At 39.3% G+C, this 19907-nt stretch overlaps 1 long non-coding RNA gene across 1 annotated transcript in view; it reads left to right on the forward strand.

Moving 5' to 3' along the window:
• Positions 1-19907, forward strand: part of LOC119467003 — a 123925-nt gene that overhangs the window by 59372 nt on the left and 44646 nt on the right. Inside the window, exon 2 of the long non-coding RNA XR_005195517.1 lies at positions 7124-7239. This is a non-coding gene — a long non-coding RNA (uncharacterized LOC119467003). The remainder of the gene's footprint in view (positions 1-7123; positions 7240-19907) is intronic.

Raw genomic sequence — 19907 nt, forward strand, 5'->3', positions numbered from 1 at the left:
CTCTCTCTCTCTCTCTCTCTCTCTCTCTCTCTCTCTCTCTCTCTCTCTCTCTCTCTCTCTCTCTCTCTCTCTCTTTCTTTTCTTTTCTTTTCTTTTCTTTTTTTCTGAGACAATGTCTTGCTCTGTCATCCAGGCTAGAATGCAGTGGTGCAATCTTAGCTCACTGCAACCTCTGCCTCCTGGGTTCAAGTGATTCTCTTTCCTCAGTCTCCCAAGTAGCTGGAATTACAGGCATGCGCCACCACACCTGGCTAATTTTTGTATTTTCAGTAGAGATGAGGGTTCACCATGTTGGTCAGGCTGATCTTGAACTCCTGACATCAGGTGATCCATCCGCCTTGGCCTCCCATAGTGCTGGGATTACAGGCATGAGCCACTGTGCCTAGCCAAGAAATCACTTTTCTTACAGAAAATTGGCCAAGTGAGACTATATGTTCGCATTCCTCCCTGTCAAGCAAAGAACCACCAGACCTAACAAGATGCAATCCAGTTTTTACTCAGAAAATTTCCCCCAAATGGATCTAAGCATGAATGGAAAAAGGTTTCAGGAAGTAAGAATGGGTTTATGTAAGAAGGGAGGATGGAACCTGGCCAAATGCCCTCTGGACTAAGTGGCATGTGTTGACTCTATTGGCTGTTGCTCCTTTAGTCTGTTATGGTGTCATGGTAGCTTGAACTCCTGTGGAAGAGAGACAGGCCAAAATGCACTGAGGCTGACAAAGGAAGCTTGACAGTAAGTATGGGACTGGAATCCAAGAGAAGGAATAAGAGGGCTTTTTTGTTGTTGCAGCTGTTGCCTTTTTCTTTCTTTCTTTTTTTTTTTCTTTTCCTCAGTGGTTTAGACTATATTTCCTTTTCCCAGTGGTTTGGACTAAATTTCTTTTTCTGCTTCCAAATGAATGTTTTGGGGGCTAAGGAAATTAGAACAAAATTCAGCGTTCTCAGATCAGGTAAAGAATTTTATCATATATTTTCAGAGAGGGTAGATGCTCTTCATCTCCTATGCCTGAGCAAAGCAAATGGCTATCTGAAGGCAATGGGGGATAATTTCTATCAGTCAAAATCAGGGGGGAGGTGATGTTGGTTGTCTAGCCTGTAGGCTTCTATTTAAATCTGATCTCATTTGGGATGTGTTTACACTATACAGAGTTCAATGGGGCATTTGACTTTAGTGGGAGCACAAGGTTTTGTATTTGCTTTTTCTTTCCTAGTGCCAGTCAAGAAGAGGAGTTCTGATAAGAATGAATCAAGGTCAAGGATATTGACTGGCCCACAGTACAAGGCTGTGGAGCTTTGGTGTAATTGGAGAATGGGTCCAGGGTCTGAACTTATGTTGGTCTTGTTTTAGACTTCCTTCCTTGGGAGCCCTAAAGAGGCCTTGTGGAAGGAAGTTAGACAAGTCCTAGGCCCCACAGGCAAACACTTGCTTTCCCTTCATTTCCCTTGGCACATTTCCTTGGACTAAACTTTGCTTGTCATCAGAGTGATAAGAAGAAGAGACTTCGATGTAGACTGGGGCAATAAATAGAGGAATAAGAGGCCACTTGATCTTTCTCTGGCCTTGACATAAGTGGAACTATGATGGGCTTTGATGCAAAGGTCTCTGGGTAATAAAGGGGCATTTTCCCTGTCTTCCTTTCTGAACATGCATTGCTCTCAGAAACATTGAAGGGATGACTGGGTTGAAGGACCATGGATCCCCAGCAATTATTCAACTTTTAACTTAAGACATGATTTATAAAGTGAACAGTTCCAATATCTATTCTGATGCTGCTTTTATTTCTCAAGTAGACTGCTACATATTTTTGACTTTAAGCTGAGCAGGCATGGATGGATCTACCTGTGATCTGAGTTAGAAAATCCATAAGAGAATAAAATGACATTCTTATGGTAGTGAAGTCAAACGATAGATGATACTCTTTCTGTCTTCTTTTCCCTCTCTTTTATCAGTTTACTGTAAATTGGTGCAGTCAGCTTGCTGTAGTGCAGTGAGAACCAGCTTGGATGTCAGATGCTGTGTTCAGCTCTTGGTCCTCCCTCACTAGAGTGCATAGCCATTAAAGTTCTCTCATTCTATAAAATGAAAAGGTTGAAGTGGAGAAGCACCAAGCTCCCTTTCGACATCACCATGCAGACACAACAAAGCAGACAACCGAGGCAATTCCAGAAAAAATTTATGTCCAAAGACTTGTTTGCTTGAAGTACAAATGTCAAGGCACAAAAATTGCTCTAGCAGTTTAGTTTTAAAAGTTAATTTCGAGTTCCTTATTAATTAATTAGAAAAGTTTCCTATCTGCTGTTAGTTGAGACAAAGACACTTTGAGAGTTTGCATATGTACTTTATTTAAAATTGCTATATAATTAATTCTTGACTTAATTTAGAAAACAAAGATTATAACATTCATAAAACTATTATATACTTTATAAGATTTAATCATCTGTTTATTTAATGTCCATGTTATCTCCCAAAGACACAGTTGATTACTCTCCATATCAAGTCCTTATTCATTTGTGTTCATCTCCCCAGCTCCTTGTCTTTCTTGATTACTGAGTCTTATTACTGTTATCTTCTATGCAGCTTTCTGAGACCTCTCAGAAGGGTTAGGTATAGAACATGCTAACAAGACTATAAGTTTGATCTCTACATAGGCCACCTGTTTTACCCTCTTCTTTGTCTGTAGCGTATGCCTTTCCTCTACTAGCTACTCACAAATGAGCCCAGGAGAATATGGAAGGATCTGCACAAATTCATCACCTCTGTGGAAAATAACAATTTAAAGTGGGCTTTATTCTCATGATGATGGATCAGTAGTAATGAGATCATTGTTATCAGGATAAGAAAGAGAGTCTGTCAGAAGAAACCACTTTGGCACCACCCCCTCCACACAGTGTATTAGTCCATTTTCACCTGCTATAAAGATACTATCCAAGACTGGGTAATTTATAAAGGAAAGAGGTTTAATTGACTCACAGTTCCACAGGGCTTGGGAAGCCTCAGGAAACTTACAATCATGGTAGAAGGTGAAGGGGAAGCAGGCACTTTCTTTACAAGGGAGCAGGAAAGAGAAAAGCCAAGGAGAAACTGCCATTTATAAAACCATCAGATTTTGTGAGAACTCACTCACTATCATGAGAATAGTATGGGGGGAAACCACGGCCATGATCCAATCACCTCTCACTGAGTCCCTCCCTTGACACGTGGGGATTATGGGGATTACAACTTGAGAGGAGATTTGGGTGGGGACACAGCTAAACCATATCACCCAGTGACAGTCACATGTAGAAGGCTAGAAAAGAGAATCAAATGAGACTGCCCCTCTCAGTTCTGTTGTCTGATCTGTTTCCTTCTAGGTGATTGACATGGAACATGCTTCATGGCTGGTTTACTGAACTGACAATGACTGAATCTCATATGCTCTAACAGAGCAGCATTCTAGCTATCTGGGGTGGCAGCACCAGAAAAGAGGCCCCAAATGTAACTTCTGCTTTCTAGTGATGACTTATCATTGTGCTTTACATGACTGCCATGACTTGGTTGAAGAAAGCTCTCTCTTGTTTGTATGTGGTGATTATTTGTATGGTGTACTGTAAAACTGTGAGTTTTAAAGTTTCCTTTAAAACTAGTTATATTCCTTTCTGGGCAGGAATTTCTTCAAACTTTCATCTAAAAATTTCCAGCAAGAAATTGATAGAAGAAATTCAGGAAAGAAACAATTATTTGTCATGGAAGAGGATTCTTGTATCTCACCATTACAATTTTTTCCTAGAGAAAGAAAAGTACTGCGCCAAAATTGGAGAAAATGGTCAAGTGCTTTTAAAGCTGTGAAGGTTTGGATGTGAGTGACTGGAAAAAGCTGCCCCTCCCCCATTTTTGTATATTGCTTTTTGATTTTAGCCTGGCCAATGTTAAATTTTCCCTAGGTCAAATTGCCCTCCATTAAAGCAATTTTAACTGAAGCAGAGAACTCAGGTAATAATTTTATCTTTAGCAGAAACTTCTTTTTTTTGAGAGTTAAGTTAGAATTTTATTCTGAAGCCCAGTGACTTCATATGCAAAGGGTACATTATTAATTAAGTATGGAAGTTAATTCTGCATGAACACTTTGCTAAGAATTTTCCAAACTGCAGATTTTAGTCATTTTTGTGGTTGATTTTGTACCTTAATTTCTGTTATGCAAAACAGAGTCATATGATAAAACATACACTGTATATAACCTGGCTGAGAGAAAGTGCTTTTTAGAAAATTAATATGAGGAACGTTTTTATGTTGTGTTTGTCTTTGCATGGTTTGTTGAAGAGAAAAAGAACAAAACCAACAACAAAAAACTCCAAACTTGGGCTGGCCACCAAGGAGCTCAGTAAGATCCTTCGATATTCTACGCTGCACCTTTCTACTGTTGAAAGTCTGTTATAACTGGGCTAGGAATTAGGCAGCTTTTAAATTTGGCAGGTCTCTGGGTTCCATTAAGAACTCTTTTAAATTGTTTTTCACTTGAGCCTGAATTTTAACTACCCCTTGTGGATTTCAATCAGGATTGTTATAGAATTAGGTGAGGATGGAAATTAGATTAACATAAAAAACAATGGAAAAGATACTATGTTAGAAAACGTATGATTCACATATTTAGATTTTACCATAGTCATCAAACCATGAATAATATAGAAATAAGTTATTAACCTGATAAAACATGTCACTGCATACTTTGGAAACATCTAGTAACAATAAAATCACATATAGTTTTATGGCTCTGAAACAAGTTGCGTGCATCACCTGCAGCAGGTTTAATTGAAATAACTAATTAGATAAGAAATAATGAATGAAAATAAATATAAAGTTCTGGGTCAGGTGAGGAAAAGCTGTATATAAAATCTGTATGTTATATTTGTATTAAGGTCTTGTTTTAAGGTATGTGAGAAAGGAAATTGCAAATTAAGTCTGGTACTACGTATACTAAGGGCCCAAGTTTTAAAACTGTACAGTATTGTTTCACATAAAACATTTTGTTTCTCCCAGCTCCCTCCTCTTTCTCCCCAACACACAGCCAATACTGTTTATCTCCTTGGATTGGGTGAATGCAAAATCAGACCCTGGTTAATCCTATTTTCAGAAAAATAATGACTAATTATTAATGTATAGTTAACTTCTCTGGTAAAACACTTACCTATTTAAAAAATCATGTAGTAAAACGGGCTTTTTCATTCATTTTGTGTTCGGTGATACGAATTTTTAACATATTTATGGATTTGGGTTTTCACTGCCACCATCAGGGTATCGAACAGTTCCATCACCCCTAACAACTCCCTGGTGCTGTCCCTCTGAAGTCACATTCTTTCTTCATCTGGAGAATGCTTTTTGAGTTTTTTAGTGGAGATGTGTGTGCCACTGAGACATGTCGTTAACTTGACATGTTCGAAACATGACACTTCCAAACCATTGTAAAAGTGTATTCTCTCTTTTGCTCTCATTTTGGTGTTTGTTCATATGCTAAGTGCTCCTCCCTGAGAGTTCTATACAGTTGACAAATTTCCTCAGAACTAAATGAGATTGAATTGAGTATGATCATCTGACCTAACGGCAGGGCATGCAGAAAAGTTACTGGAGTAGTGTTGCAAATTATAATTCAAGAGATTAACCTGCTAGGAACTAGCAATAGTCAAGGGAAGGGCTTATGAATGGGGAGAGGTTAGACTTAAACCCAGGGAACAGAAAGGGAAAAGAATATTCTAGGCTGAGGAGCTGCATGAGCAAAGTGTGCCGGCTGAGCACAGCAGGTAGCTCTGCATGGCTAATATGAACGATCTATGGAAGGTGATGGTGGAAAAGAAGATCAAAGTATCGATTTTCTTTGGTATACCAGAGTATGGATTTTCTCTAATTGATGGTAGGAGATTGTTGACTTCTTTCCGAGCAGGTAGGAGATTTGATCTGAAATGTGCTTCCAGAAGAATAATTGTATAGGACAAACCCCACTTTGGGGACAAGAATATGTGAGACATCCAGGATCCCAGTGACACCACAACTTTTCTTTAGCTGCTCCTCAGTGAATTTGAGCCAGTTTCGTATCAGAACCTTCTGAGTGTGTGTTATGCTTGGGTATGTAGAAGCATGAAGATTAGATTACACATTGGTCTTAGAACATCCTTGGGTTACTCGTATTAAGTTTAGAATTAAAGAATCCTTCCAGTAGTGTTAAAGGGAAATAACAGGTGGTATTTACCTGATTATTAGAGTCAAGAGTCTAATGTCAAAAGGGGAAAAAACCCAGATCCAGCAGCATTTAAAATTTTTTTTTTATAATAAAATTCCAGTTTAGTTCCACATTAATAACCATCCAGGAAATCCTCAAAATAGTCATTTTGCTCTGAAAGGGGAAAAAATCCAGTTAGATTTGGTTCTGCTCTAGGTAGATTCGAGAGAACTTAGAGAAGAGCCTTGGTTCGAAATTGGGTTAAAAAATGCATTCAGTTCTGGGGCCAGGAAATGAGAATAGTTTTAGTTTTAGATTCGTCATATTATTTGGGTTTTGCTTGGATTAAGAGGACATAGACAAGATGGAGATGCAGACTGTGGTGACTAGATGACATGTCACCTGAGGGGCTGTGCAGGGGTAGTAGTAAAATTTATTTTCTAGATGATTGACCATGGCACTGCATAATATAAATGTTCCACAAGATCACAGTCCTGTATCCAAAGCACAGGGAGGGCAGAGAAGATGCTAACACATGTGGGTGATGCCACAAACAACCATTCCCCTTTTGGGCAAAGAAGACAGTTGATCTTTGTTGTCCCACAGAGGGGAAACTGATTTCAAGAAATCTCTGGAACACATGTTCTGCTCATGTCTCTGAGGACTACCAAGAAGAGTGGCGTCTTGCTTAGGAAAACATTGAGACCCAGGTGTTAGGGTCAAACTGACCTCTTGAAAAGACTACTGCCTTCTTCTGTGTGACCTTAAAACTGTCTCATAAGAGCACCTGAAGCTCCGTCAATCCCAGACATATCCCTTATAGCTCGGTATGATTAAGGAGGCCTTTTTTTCCCCTTTCAGAGCAAAATGACTATTTTGAGGATTTCCTGAATGGCTGAAGGCCAATGTTGTCATTTTGGTTATGCTTTCTACAGACTGAGCACTTCCAGGGATATTCTGCCAATGCGGAGATAGGAGGACAGCAGAGCTCTTTGCAATTGGATTTCTCCATGTCAGTGGGAAACAGAGGATGTCTTCACACACTGAGCGTGTGAGTCTTCCCAAGCTTTGTCACTTGCTCTGCTAGCATGTGTCAAACATGCACAGTGAGATGGTAGGGACTGGTGAAACAAAGGAAGGCTCTCCCAGGAGGGCAGGGGGTGGAGTTAGTAAAGATGCAGGTCTTATACAGCAGCAGACAATGGGACTGTCTCTGCAGGCTGAGTCGTTACAGCTTTGCACTGAGACAGCTCAGTCCACTTCCACACACCTGCCTTTTCTCAGGCACAGGGAGGGAGAGGACCAGCATGCCGGGCTGCACTTGCCCAACGTTGGGTCTGTGCTCCTCCCCTCTCAACAAAGCCCCATGCACCAAGTCAGGCACTGACTCTCTTCCAGGCACTGAGTGAAGGGCTCCATGATCACCCTGTCATTCAATCCCTTACAGTGGGCTCTGCTGTTATCCTCACCATATGGATGGGGAAACAGGCTTAGAGGTGCTAATAACCTGCTCTGGGTCACAGAGATAATACACGTGAAATCCCAATTCAAGTCCAGGTCACAGTTTTGGTTAGAGAACCTTAGCTTGTATCCATTAGAATTATAGGATTAAATTTCCCTATACCTGAAATTGCAGTGAAGTGAGATATTTATTCTGATGACTAAAGTTTTTTTTTCAATTAGAAAAAACTGGCTTGCTCTTTGTGGTCTTTCATGTATCCCTGGGAATTAGGTGCTTGAGGATTAGGTAAACTAATTCTTTCAAATCTGACTGTTTCCTCCTCATCTTTTTCTCCCGTTTTCTCCATAGCACTTTCTTGTCAGCATTTAAGTCTCTGTTCCTTTTGCCTCCCCTGATAGCCTATAGCTTCAGTGGGCACTGAAAATATGCTGTCTCGTAGTGCTACTTCAGGGCTCTTGCAGGAGATGCTATGTGGTAAAGAGAAAGACAGATTAGAGCCGGGTAAGGAGAAGCCAGTGTGCCAAGGTGGAGTTGGGCTGCAGTGTTCAACAGGATGGCCAGGGCAGGCCTCCTTGGGACCATGATATTTGAAGAAAGAATGGAAGAGCAGTAGTGTGTATGTGAGTGTGTGTGTGTGTGTGTGTGTGTGTGTGTGTGATGATATGTCTTAATACCAAACTAGATTGTGAACTCCTCGACAGAGGTCGAGGTATTGTATTGTATGGTATATTACTTGGTAATATTGTATTGTATTGTATATTACTTGGTATTGTATGTGCTGTGTTCATATTAGGCACCCAGGTGTTTTCATTAACCCTAGTGTATATCAGATTTAGTAAATTGCTACCAGGAATAAATTAGGTATGAGTGAATAGTGGGATGATTTGTTTTCCTTTAAGAATCTCTCTCTTTTAACAAATAACATTCTTGTTCTTCTTTCCTCTGGCCATAATGGTAGTATATGCTTACTGTAGAAAACCGTGAAAACTCTACAAACATAAAGAAGAAAATAAAAATCACTCACAATTTCAGCTCTCAGTATAATGACTACCATGCATTTTGGTGCATTTTCTCTCTTTACACACACATACGTGCGCGTGCACACACACACACACACACACACACACACACAAAGTTAAAAAATAGGATCATACTCAGGGATGATATTTAAAATGTTGAATGACCTGTATATCAGAGGCACTGATCCACTGCAACCCTTCAGTGGTTGGATGGTGGGGATGGTCCAGGGACCCTAGAAAATGGGCCAGTGCAGCAGGAGGATGCTGTTTACTAGTACAAGGCCAAGTTGGCCACACCAGCCCATCTGGACTGACCACCAGCCCTGAGTGTACTGTGTACAGTTTTGTACCTTACTTCTTGTCATCTAACAAAACACAATCACAATGCGATTATGAGTCTCTTAACTAAGTTTGTAATATACATATATATTTATATATAATACATATATAAAATAAGAATAATAAAATGAATATTCATTTTATTATTGTTTTTGAGATGGAGTCTTACTCTGTTGCCCAGGCTGGAGTGGAGTGGTGCAATCTCGGTTCACTCCAACCTCTGCCTCCCAGGTTCAAGTGAGTCTCCTGTCTCAGCCTCCTGAGTAGCTGGGACTACAGATGTGTGCCACCATGCCCGGCTAATTTTCTTTTTGTATTTTTAGTAGAGATGGGCTTTCACCGCGTTAGCCAGGATGGTCTCGATCTCCTGACCTTGCAGTCCACCCGCCTCAGCCTCCCAATGTGTGGGATTACAGGCGTGAGCCACCGTGCCCAGCCCCTTACTTCTTTTCATCCAACAAAACACAATCACAATGTGATTACAAGTCTCTTAACTAAGTTTGTAATTTAAAAAATATTTTTATTTTAAATGTTAACTTTCATCATGGGACTATAAGTATCAACTGAAAAAATATCAAAATGCTTTTAATGCCTTTTATCTTGGGCAAAGCGACACAACAGATCCTACGTCTCCAGTGTTCCCTGGCTCCTAGCAGGCTCAAGAGACTTTCTTGCCTCTGCTGAAGCAGTTACTTGGCTTAGTGTGTAGATGTCTGAGTGCCATGAAGTTGAGAGGGAAAGATGACAAGAGCAAAGTAAACAAACATGAAAGGCCATGGATCTTGGTTGATTCCAACAGATGCCGTGTCGTGAAGATGCTCTGAAGGAAGGGTGGTGAAGGGGTCTCCTCACTCTCCTGGGCCCTTCTGGCTAGTGACTGTCTCCTCACTGCTGCTGCTACCAGCGCCCAGTTTGTTGCCTGAAGCCGAAAGCTGAAAGCTCACATAACCTTTTGAAGAGTACTACATAAGTAAATTGAGTTCTCATAATGAAGAATAGCTGAGTAAACAATGTCACACCATGTGGTTCCATGAATTTCCTAAGATTAAAAACATTTGCAGTCACAGAGACAGACATGGGATAGGAAACACAGGTCTATTTTATTATGTGGGTTTTGAAATTAAACCAATTGTTTAGAGCAAAGGCGCTGAAGTTCTGCAGATTAAAATAATGAATTAAATTTATTTATTTAACAAATATTTATTGATCATCCACTCCATGCCAGACACCGAGCCAGGTGCCAAAGACAAGCATGGGTCATAGAGCTTTCATGGTGCTTCCAGGGAAGTTTATTAAATGGAGACAGAGCAGTGATTATGCTTTTCTATATTTCATAAATGTGAATAAGAGTATATAGTTGTTTCTCAAAGAAACATTAATTTTCTTTATTTTAGGGCCTCAGCTGTTTCTGTCTAAGAGAGACTTTACCTTTACCCCCATAATTTCATTCCAGTGTGTTTTAATGAATTTACAGCTAAATAACAGACATTGCAACATATCGTTGTGCTTCAAATCCTCCAAAAGGGGCCACTTTTGATGTGCTGAGACATTTAGAGTTGGAAGGCTGTTTAGGAAATTGATGCAAAGACATGTGCATTATCATATGTGGAGAGAGAATCGAATGGCATCTTGAGAGAAGTGCACACATGCCACGTTAGCCATGCCCCACCCCATGGCGTGAAGAGCTTATGGAACCAAGGGAGATGCTCATCTGGAGCCCACATCTGCTTCTAGACCATATCATGAGGACCCAGAGTTTCAGAATCCCTGGCCCAGGGTCTCTGAGTTCATGACCAGAGCCCATGAGGGCTTCTTCTGTAGGTTTGTCATTTTGAGTGTTGACTGCTATCACTATGAGCTGGTGTGTGCACCCAAGCATACAAGACCCCCTCCAAGCAGGATGCAGATGGGAAAAGGGAAGGTGGCTGGACTACGACTGATGTTAGGTATGGGCCTGCATATAGCTAAGGAAATTTTCTCACTGGTTAAAAAAATGATAAAACAAGGTGATATGTGTGTGTGTGTGTGTGTGTGTGTGTGTGTGTTTCATCTTTTCAGCCTTTCCCATTACTTTCTAGAGTTAACCTCTGAAAATTTAAATGAAAGGGAGGAGACCTTTCATTAAATAGAGGATTCTGCACAGTAATGTATTCTCTACAGTTAAGTAATTCTTTTGGAGGAAAACTAAAGTTGAGCATTTTATTTTGTGCATCATTGTGTTCTTTGAAGCAATGGATTACATCTTAATCCTGTGCACATTCTTAAGATGAAGACTCCATCTGGGAGGACTAACCTTCCACAGAAACGTCTGGGTTACACATGTCTATCCAGTCCTTTGCCAAGTGCTTAATGGAGCATGCAATTGGTGAGATATACTGAGGTCCTCTGGAGAAACCTAAAAGAGAATCAATGGGCTCAGAGCAGCCTGGCATGCACATCGTTTGGGTCCAGCTCCAATCGCTCAAGCCATTTGCTTTAAATAATTACAATTAGACACTCTTCTTTTTATGCTGTTTCTATTTTTAATTCCATTAAGTTTGAAATAATGGAGGATATTTTACTCTGTCAGTTTTACAATTTTCCGTTGGGTTCGTTTCTGTCATTGAAGTTAAAACTAGATAAGAGTTCCAGAATCCTTAAATCAAGAATCTAATGAATCTGTCCTCACACTGGTCTGGAAAATGCAGGAAAATGCACATCCAGTAAATACTTCTTCCCATGCCTTATGGAGTCCTGCAGCCATAATTCATGATGAATTGTCTCGTGCTTTGGGACTGGTTGCAGAATCATGAACTGTCAGAGCTGACAGGGATCTGCGAGTTCATATGGTGTCATTGCCTCATTTCACAGGTGAGGCATGAGGATTTGGAGAGGGGAAATGTTTGTCCAAGGTCACAGAGCAAGTATATGGCAAGCTAGGACCCAGGACTCCATGATGTACTTTTCCATCTTCATTTCAAGGGACTGCAATGAATGATCAGGTGGCTCAAATGGTTTCATTGTTTTTTTTGGTTTGTTTTTGGTCTGAGAAACCCAATACCCTGCCACTCCCCTAAATTTCTATGCTTATAACAAACCATTTTGAGTAAATTAGGAGTTCTTGGCTTATTCCAGCCTTATACCTACACTGTCAATTCTTGTTATTTGTAGTAGTTATGTTCTGTAAGGTTGCCAGAAATATCATTGCTCCTAGAGGAAACATCGGGTTAGGTTCCTGTGAGCCTCTGGTCACAATATTTTCATCAAGTAGTAAATACATAACCTTGCTAATATGCATCTCTGTTTAAAGATACCTTATTTAATATATATTGTTGAATCATTAACATTTAACTCATGGCTAACATCACTGCAACTCATGCCAGAATGAGCCTTATCCAGCACATGTATTTTCTCTAAAGCACATCACAGCACAGCCTTCTTGTACTTAGGAACACCAGACAGTGCTTCAGCACTAGGGGCCGTTTTTACTCAGCTAAGTCACCAACAAGCACAGACATGTGAAAAGCTTGGCACTGCATAGACTGTGAAGAGGAGAGGTGTTTATAGCATGGGTGCTGAAACAAGAAGGCAGAATGTTGGCTAGTCCTACCTCATCTGGGAATATGCACATCAGGGACTCAGTTTTTTGGCCATTCCATGTGTACCTATGAGTGACCACAATAGTGCTGTAAGTATTGGTTTTGGGTGTTACAAATACATTTTTAGTTGGTGAATTTGCATATATAGAATTTGTGGATAATGAGGATTGACTGTACATACAAGCTTGCACGCATCACCACACATTATAATTTCTTCCATTAATTTTTAGCTTTCACTCTGGTTCCACATGGAGCACTTTCAACCCTACATTGGTGGTGCAGTTATGTTGGGAGCCTTTACATGGGCTCCCGTTAAAAGCCATTCTTGTAAGTGTACCTAGTTTCTAATAGTTGTGTTGCTGAAAGAGCCTTTACAGTAGGGCCAGGCTCCATCCTCCTAATTCCAGAACCTCAAAGAGTGGGATCCCTCTCTTGGGACCACTACCCACATTCTTCTCCCTCCAATTATGCCAGCTTGTTATGGTGAAGAGGTGGGTCTCTATACAAAGTTGTCCCAAGGAGCTTGCTTCATACCTGTTTTTGTCCTCAGTCCTCTTCTAACTTCAGCCTCACTTAGGAGTGCTTGTTAGTCCCATACTTGACCTTAGCCAGGCCCATGACTCCCAGATCTTTATCTCTAGTAGGCCCTTTCTTCTGCACTCCAGATCTGCCTCTTCAGTTTTCTTCTTGACGTTTCCACCAGAAAGACCCACTGGGACCTCAATATGTCCCAGAGAGTTCTCATTGCTTCCAGCCCCACTCCAAAACTTGCTCCTTCTTCTCTTCTGCTGGAAGCCTTGGCCCCTTGGGCCATTGCCAACCACTCACACAAACTTGAATTTTGAGTGTCGTTCTTAATTGCTCCTTCTCCTTTATTCCCAGTGTCTGCTATCCTGTGAAGTCCCACAGAGCCTACCTTTGTGCTGCCATCTGCCCATGCCTCTCAAGTGTCAATTACATGGCTCTATTCCAGTTCTTATTGAGTATAGCTATCAGTCTTGCACTCCTCTGAGCCACTCTCCACAGTGCTCCCAGAGGGAGCACAAATATGACCATATCACTCTCCTTTTTTAGATCTTTCAGTAACTTCCCATTGACTACTGGATACAATTTCAATTTAATAAAAGCCTTTTATAATATGACTCTTGCTTCTTCTCCTGTTGCATCTTCTATCACCCATACAGCAACTACATTCTTTGAAATTCTTAAAACACCATATGTCCTTCCTGCCTGCTTGCCTTTCTGTGCTCTGCTCTGCCTGCAATCCTGTTCCTCTATCCATTCCCCATGTGAGCTCCTGCTCACTATTGAACACGTGGTTTAACGTTTGCCTCATCTATGAAGCCTTCCTTGACACCCACAATGTAGTTAGTTCTCCTATCTTTGAGCTTCTAGAGACCTTTGAGCAAACATAAATTATATCACTCTATTTGGGAATCTTAAAATAATGGATCTAGTTTTGCACATGTGTTTTAGATACTTGAGGCACCTCCATGATGAAATACTTGGTAGGCAGTCCCATAGATAGGATACTTAACTCCCATGACATGAAGAAAATCCAACAAATCTAAGACGTTATGGTACCCTAATAGCTATTATTTCAAATTTGCAGGAGACATCCCTCTTCATTTCCTCTTCCTGATTAGTTATTTTCATTCATGTGGCTACACTCATATCTGAACCACACTGAATTAATTTGACAAATAACTTTCATGAGTTACAATGTCAAATACCCTTTCCCAAGTTCTGAGTTACAATTACTTTTGAGAGAGTATTGCTGATTTCATGCCTCCTTTTGCTAATAAGCAAAATTTAAATTATTTCTGTTTTTCTCCATGAAGTTTCCAGACACAGCTATGAGAAGGCTGTTCTTGATTTCATTAACTCCCTTGAGAGGACAACCATGCTTAGAGAGCACCAAGGGACTATTGCTGGAGTCTGGGCCCAGGGGTCCCCACCAAAGGGTAGAATAGTCATTTCTGAGCTAGTTATTCAAGCCTAAAACATTGCACCCTTAGCAATGATCTTCCATTGGAAGGCTGAAACCATGCAGGTTGTATTTTGTCTGACTTTATCTCCATTTCCAAGTGCAAACTGCCCTTCCTCTTGCTCTTTTGTCTTTGATTTCCTTCCTTCTCTGAGCCTCAAATTGTCCTACAAAGCTTGCCACATAGTACAGGCTCAATGCAAGATCTGTTGAGCTAAATTGGAATGAATTTTTAAGCTATGCTAAGGCTAGTTCCTCACCATGGCAAGTTCTTACTTGTGTTCTCTACCCTACAAGACTTCTTTCTCATGTAAAAACGCCTATAGAAAAATTCCTTGGAAATGGTATTTATCCTTTACTGTTGTGTTTGAGCTTGTGATTGAAGGGGGTTGAAGCCAACCTGTAGGTTCCTTGGCCATGGTCTCTGATTTTGTAGGTGTCCCATGCTTATCTGAAGGCTCACTCTTCTGACCAGGCTTAAGTTGTAGCAGGAAGCTCTTTCCCCAGAGCCAAACAGTGCTTGCTCCAAAGACATCTAGAGGGAAATTGAGATTCAAATCAGTCATTCTTCTGAAGTCTTTTCTTACCAGAATAAATAGGCCATGTTTGTGTGACCCTTGACACTTCTATATGGCTGATCTTCTTTCTCCAGTATCCCACCTTGTACTTAGACATTCTCAGTTTGTGAAAAATTATGAGGTTCATGACCCTCGTGAGAAGCCAACCTTGGAAATGAATATGTCTATTGAGAGAAGAAATGGTCTCATATCTCAGGTAATGCAAAACATTGTATTCATTTGTAGCCAGGGCATGGAATAATTTCTGTAAATCATTCAAACTTTACATATTATACTTTAAATCTTGATTTATAGTTTTATTACAAAATATCCCTTAGTTCATCTAAATATTGACTATTCTATAAGAAGTAACAGTTATAACCATGAGGAATAAATTAATTCTTCTGGGGCATCCTATTTTGTCAATACCTGCCTTTCTAAAATTCTGTTTAATCTGCTGAATGGTTCCCCTGCCTTTCAACTTACTGTTACTCTCTGACGTCATTTCCTCCATCCTTTAGGCAATATTTGAAAAATTCCTATAATCAATCATTCTCTGATTCCTTTAGTTAGTTCTATTCAGTCAGCAAAATTTCAAAGTGCAGTGAAATTAAAAATTATAAGCACTGCCAAATTCCAAACCTACTGACCTAGCCAAATGGACTTGAGAAATGTTCTCCAATATAAATTTTAATTTTTTTCCTATTGGTTAAAAATTTTTTCCAAGGGAAGTCAGAAAGTAATACAGAGGTAAACATTTTTAAGTCTAACTAATTAATATTTTAGACAAATTAAAGTTCTTATGATGGAGACGCCACTATTTATTTAAACAAAGAAGCAGAAAAATAAATATTACAGGAACTGTAAGAGGCATTTATGATTAATAATAAGCCTATTCCTTCAGAACCATCATTATGTAGTTTTCCCAGCCAGAATGAGAAAATATCCTCAGCTTGTGAGTTTATAGGTTAAGTTGATGTGAAAGCATTTTATCTGCTTTGTGATACTGATTGATCCTAAATGCTAGTCTTAGGCTGAACACTCAACACGATGATTCTGACCAAAGAGGATGGTTGAAGTCCACCAGAGTTCTTCCCATGCCAGTGTTCAAATCATGTGTTTATTTTTAAGCTCTATTACATTTTCATTGGAAATGTGTTGGCTTCCTTCTGCTAAGATCCATCATCTCATTCCTCTGTGTGTTTCTAAAGCAAATTAAATGCAAATTTATTTTTTTCCCCAAACCAATGCTGGCATCACCATTAAATGAATTGGAAATACAGAGCTGTGGATTCTAGGTTGCCAATAACTTTCATCAATCAGTCTAGCTGATTACATGGAAAGCCAGAAGAAGGTATATTGGGAGAAAGAAAGAATAAAGAGTTTAAAATTTGGTTATTAGGATAAGAGAAATATATGAAAATATAGCTAGCTAACATGGCATATATAAGAGCCAAATTCATCTTGCATTGTTCTCAGTTTACTTTCATTGGACTGGGGAAGCCTCATCAATGAGTTTTGTTTTGAAATAACTCTTATTTGAAACAAATGAGATGTTTAAGTGGAATTCTGAATTATTTTAAAAAAAATTTGACCTAACTCCTGGGAGACAGATTATATATTTTTTAAAATGTTGTTCTCAAAAGTATAGCCTACTATATCATGGTAGTAAATATTAGATGAAAGTCTGAAAGGGATAACGATGAATCAGCCTTTGGGTTTAGTTTCCTCATGTGTGAAATGTGTTTAGCAAGTAGATGATTTACACCATCCCTCTTAGCTCCATGAGTTTAATGTAGAGCTGTACGTCAGAGAGGAAAGCAAAATTAAGAGGATTTCCAAAATAATGTTAGGTTTAAAAATCCATTTTTTTTCTTTTGGGTAAAAGCAAGTAAACAAAAAGAACAAGAAACATCAAGTTATTGAGGATATATATATATATATATATATACACACACATATATACACACACATACACAAATATATATATTTGTTTAAAAAATATAACCGTACTTGTGCCAATAGTCCCTCATATAAATTAAATATGACTAAAAGTCAGGTTGAATTTGCTTGTTTCCATGGCCTCAAACAGAGTCAACTGGGGAGTTTCACGTCTCTGTCATTTCTAGGCCAATCTTGATATCATAGTTAATTGCAATGAGATCTTTTGTTCACACATACTGCAGCTGATAGAGACACAGCCTCTTTTGACCAATAAGTCTGAAGTGTAATGCCAAGAGAAGGAGACATGATTTGTTAGGGGTAAATCAGTGGAGTAATGGCATTCTATTAAAAAGATAGTGCTAGTCTAGAAATCCTGAGATAATGGAAGCAATTGCCTAGAAGGCTTATTTTCCTTTCTTTTAGCTTCGTTAATCAGAAAAGGAGAACCAAGCCTGGACCAAGAACTAGTTCACAGTGAGAAGAAGGATCTTATTTTTCCATCTTTAATTTCTTTGACTGTGCAAATCTAAATCAAAAACACCGAGAACATTCGAAATGTTCATCATGTATTTTTAAGCAACAATAGTAGCTCAATATAGTACATTAGGTACAGAGAAATGAAAGAGAATAGCTTAACACCAGTTTTATGAAATTTACTGACTCTAAGTAGAGAATAAGCCACCAGATCAGATTTCAAGTTTTTGTCTTAAATGTCAATATTCTACAAAAGAAAGCTGATTCTTGGGGAGTCTAAGGAAATAAATGATTCTTCAAGCATTTGCATATTTTATGACTAAAATCATAGACAACTTGTTCCTCACAACATGAAACTGGTTTTACATGTGTCTACTTAATGAAATATGTTTTTTGGATACAATTTTATTTCCCTGTATCCCATGAAGCCAAATCTCTCCTCAAATCAATCTCCTTCTTTCTCTCCTTTTTAGTATAACAGACATTTCTTTTTTTTCTATTGGGACCTGGGTAGTTCAAAAATTTGATTATCCACTCAGAATTTCCAAGGTACCTATTTTCTTATGGGAAGTGATGAATAGATGTCATAAATGCAATGCTAATGTCCTCAGACATTAAAAACAATAAGCATCAAGAACTTTAATCGATAACTGAATAATGCTTCCATCAAAATAGACACCTTTAAAGACTAGATGCTTGGATGATGATGTCCCTGCTCTAGACAATGTTGGAACTTTTCTTTTGGAAAGAACTTTGGAGTAAGGAATGAGCAATGTCAAAAATTATTTCTAAGATTGTATAGGCTAACTATCTTTTGCATGAGAAAACATGTTACCCAGCATAATCACCCACATACAGAATTGACTTCATTATCAGTCAGGGTTCAAGAAAGAAATATATTACTCACTCACTATGTGTGTGTGTGTGTGTGTGTGTGTGTGTATGTGTGTGTTTAATTGAGGACCCTTTAACAAAAGGTCTATTTACAAAAGATGTGAAAAGGATAATGGAAAACCAACAAAGAATGAGAGGTCCTTTACTTTTCCTAGGTTTGGATAGGATAAAAGGAGAGAGGCACTACTGGCATGTTGAGTCACATGTAAGTGAGAGCTTTCCCACTGTACCTTGGGACTACAGAGGAGGCAGGCAACCACATCCCTGAGTACACTCTCCTCTTTACCTCCAAAATTCTGATGGTGCTTCCTTTTGTTCACGGTTGATGGAAAGCTGGAAAGCCAGGGAGCCTCTGTCCTTCCACTCATACAGATAAGTCACCTGGGACACAAAGCAGAGTAGAGAAGCATGGATAGTGCTCTGGAGGGGCTCACCTGTTCACAGTGATCTCCATCACTCCACCAAGGACTGTCAGGAAGACGGGTGTAGCTGTGGAAGGCAGTTCTAAGAGAAGGGTCCCTTACATGAATGGAAGATGGAAACTCACTGGAATAAGCATGCAGCCAACAGGGGAAATGAGTATGTTTTAGTTCATTCATTATGATTCAGCCTTATTCATTTACCTTATTCCTTTACAGCCATGTCTTAGTTTTTGACAGGAACATATGCGAATGGCTTTTAATACATTCAAACTAAGATATTTTCATTGTTCTTTAGGTGGAACAAATGTATTTTTGGTGAAGACTTTTAATAGAGAATGGAAAACTATGTAATGACAAATCAAAAGTGTGTGTATGGTGTGCGTGTATGTGTGTGTGTGGTCATCTCCATACCTTATCTATGTACATAAGTGAAATAGAGTCTTCAAAATCTAACTTGGATTTGGGAATGGGAAGATTAAAAACAAAAATTTTAGACATCTGTAATAATCCAAATCTGCCTGCTCTTGACAGTTTTCATTTCCTTGATCCAGTTTCAGTGCCTTGGCAGGTTCAGTGATGTTTTATTTTTGCTGGAAAATAGGAGCATGGGCAGTAGTCATGACTGCCAGGGACAGAAAAGACAAATTATCCTGAGTGTGCTCTGGAAAACATTGAGAGCCTTGGTGTGCAAGCCTTGATTTGCTGGACAGGGGTATGGATTACCTAATAAGGCTTCTAATTCTCTGGCACAATTAGGCTATCTTTCATCCAAATTGAGATATTGAACATTTTTCCTATGAAAACCAGGTCAATTTTTGGTCTTGGTAATTCATCAGTTATTGTTCACAGTTACTATCTCTGTCTGTTGAATGACAGTGGTTCAAAGGTCCTAAATGAGATACTAGAAGAAAGTGTTTATTGTATATTCTCTTGGGTAATTGAGACAGAATAACGTGTGATATCAAAACTGGGTTTTGTCCCTAAGAAAACTCAAGGTACAGATGGATTCAGTGGTAAATTCTAGCACATATTTAAGGGAGAGA

Source organism: Cebus imitator, unplaced genomic scaffold (assembly GCF_001604975.1).
Source record: "Cebus imitator isolate Cc_AM_T3 unplaced genomic scaffold, Cebus_imitator-1.0 Scaffold251, whole genome shotgun sequence".
NCBI lineage: Eukaryota > Metazoa > Chordata > Mammalia > Primates > Cebidae > Cebus > Cebus imitator.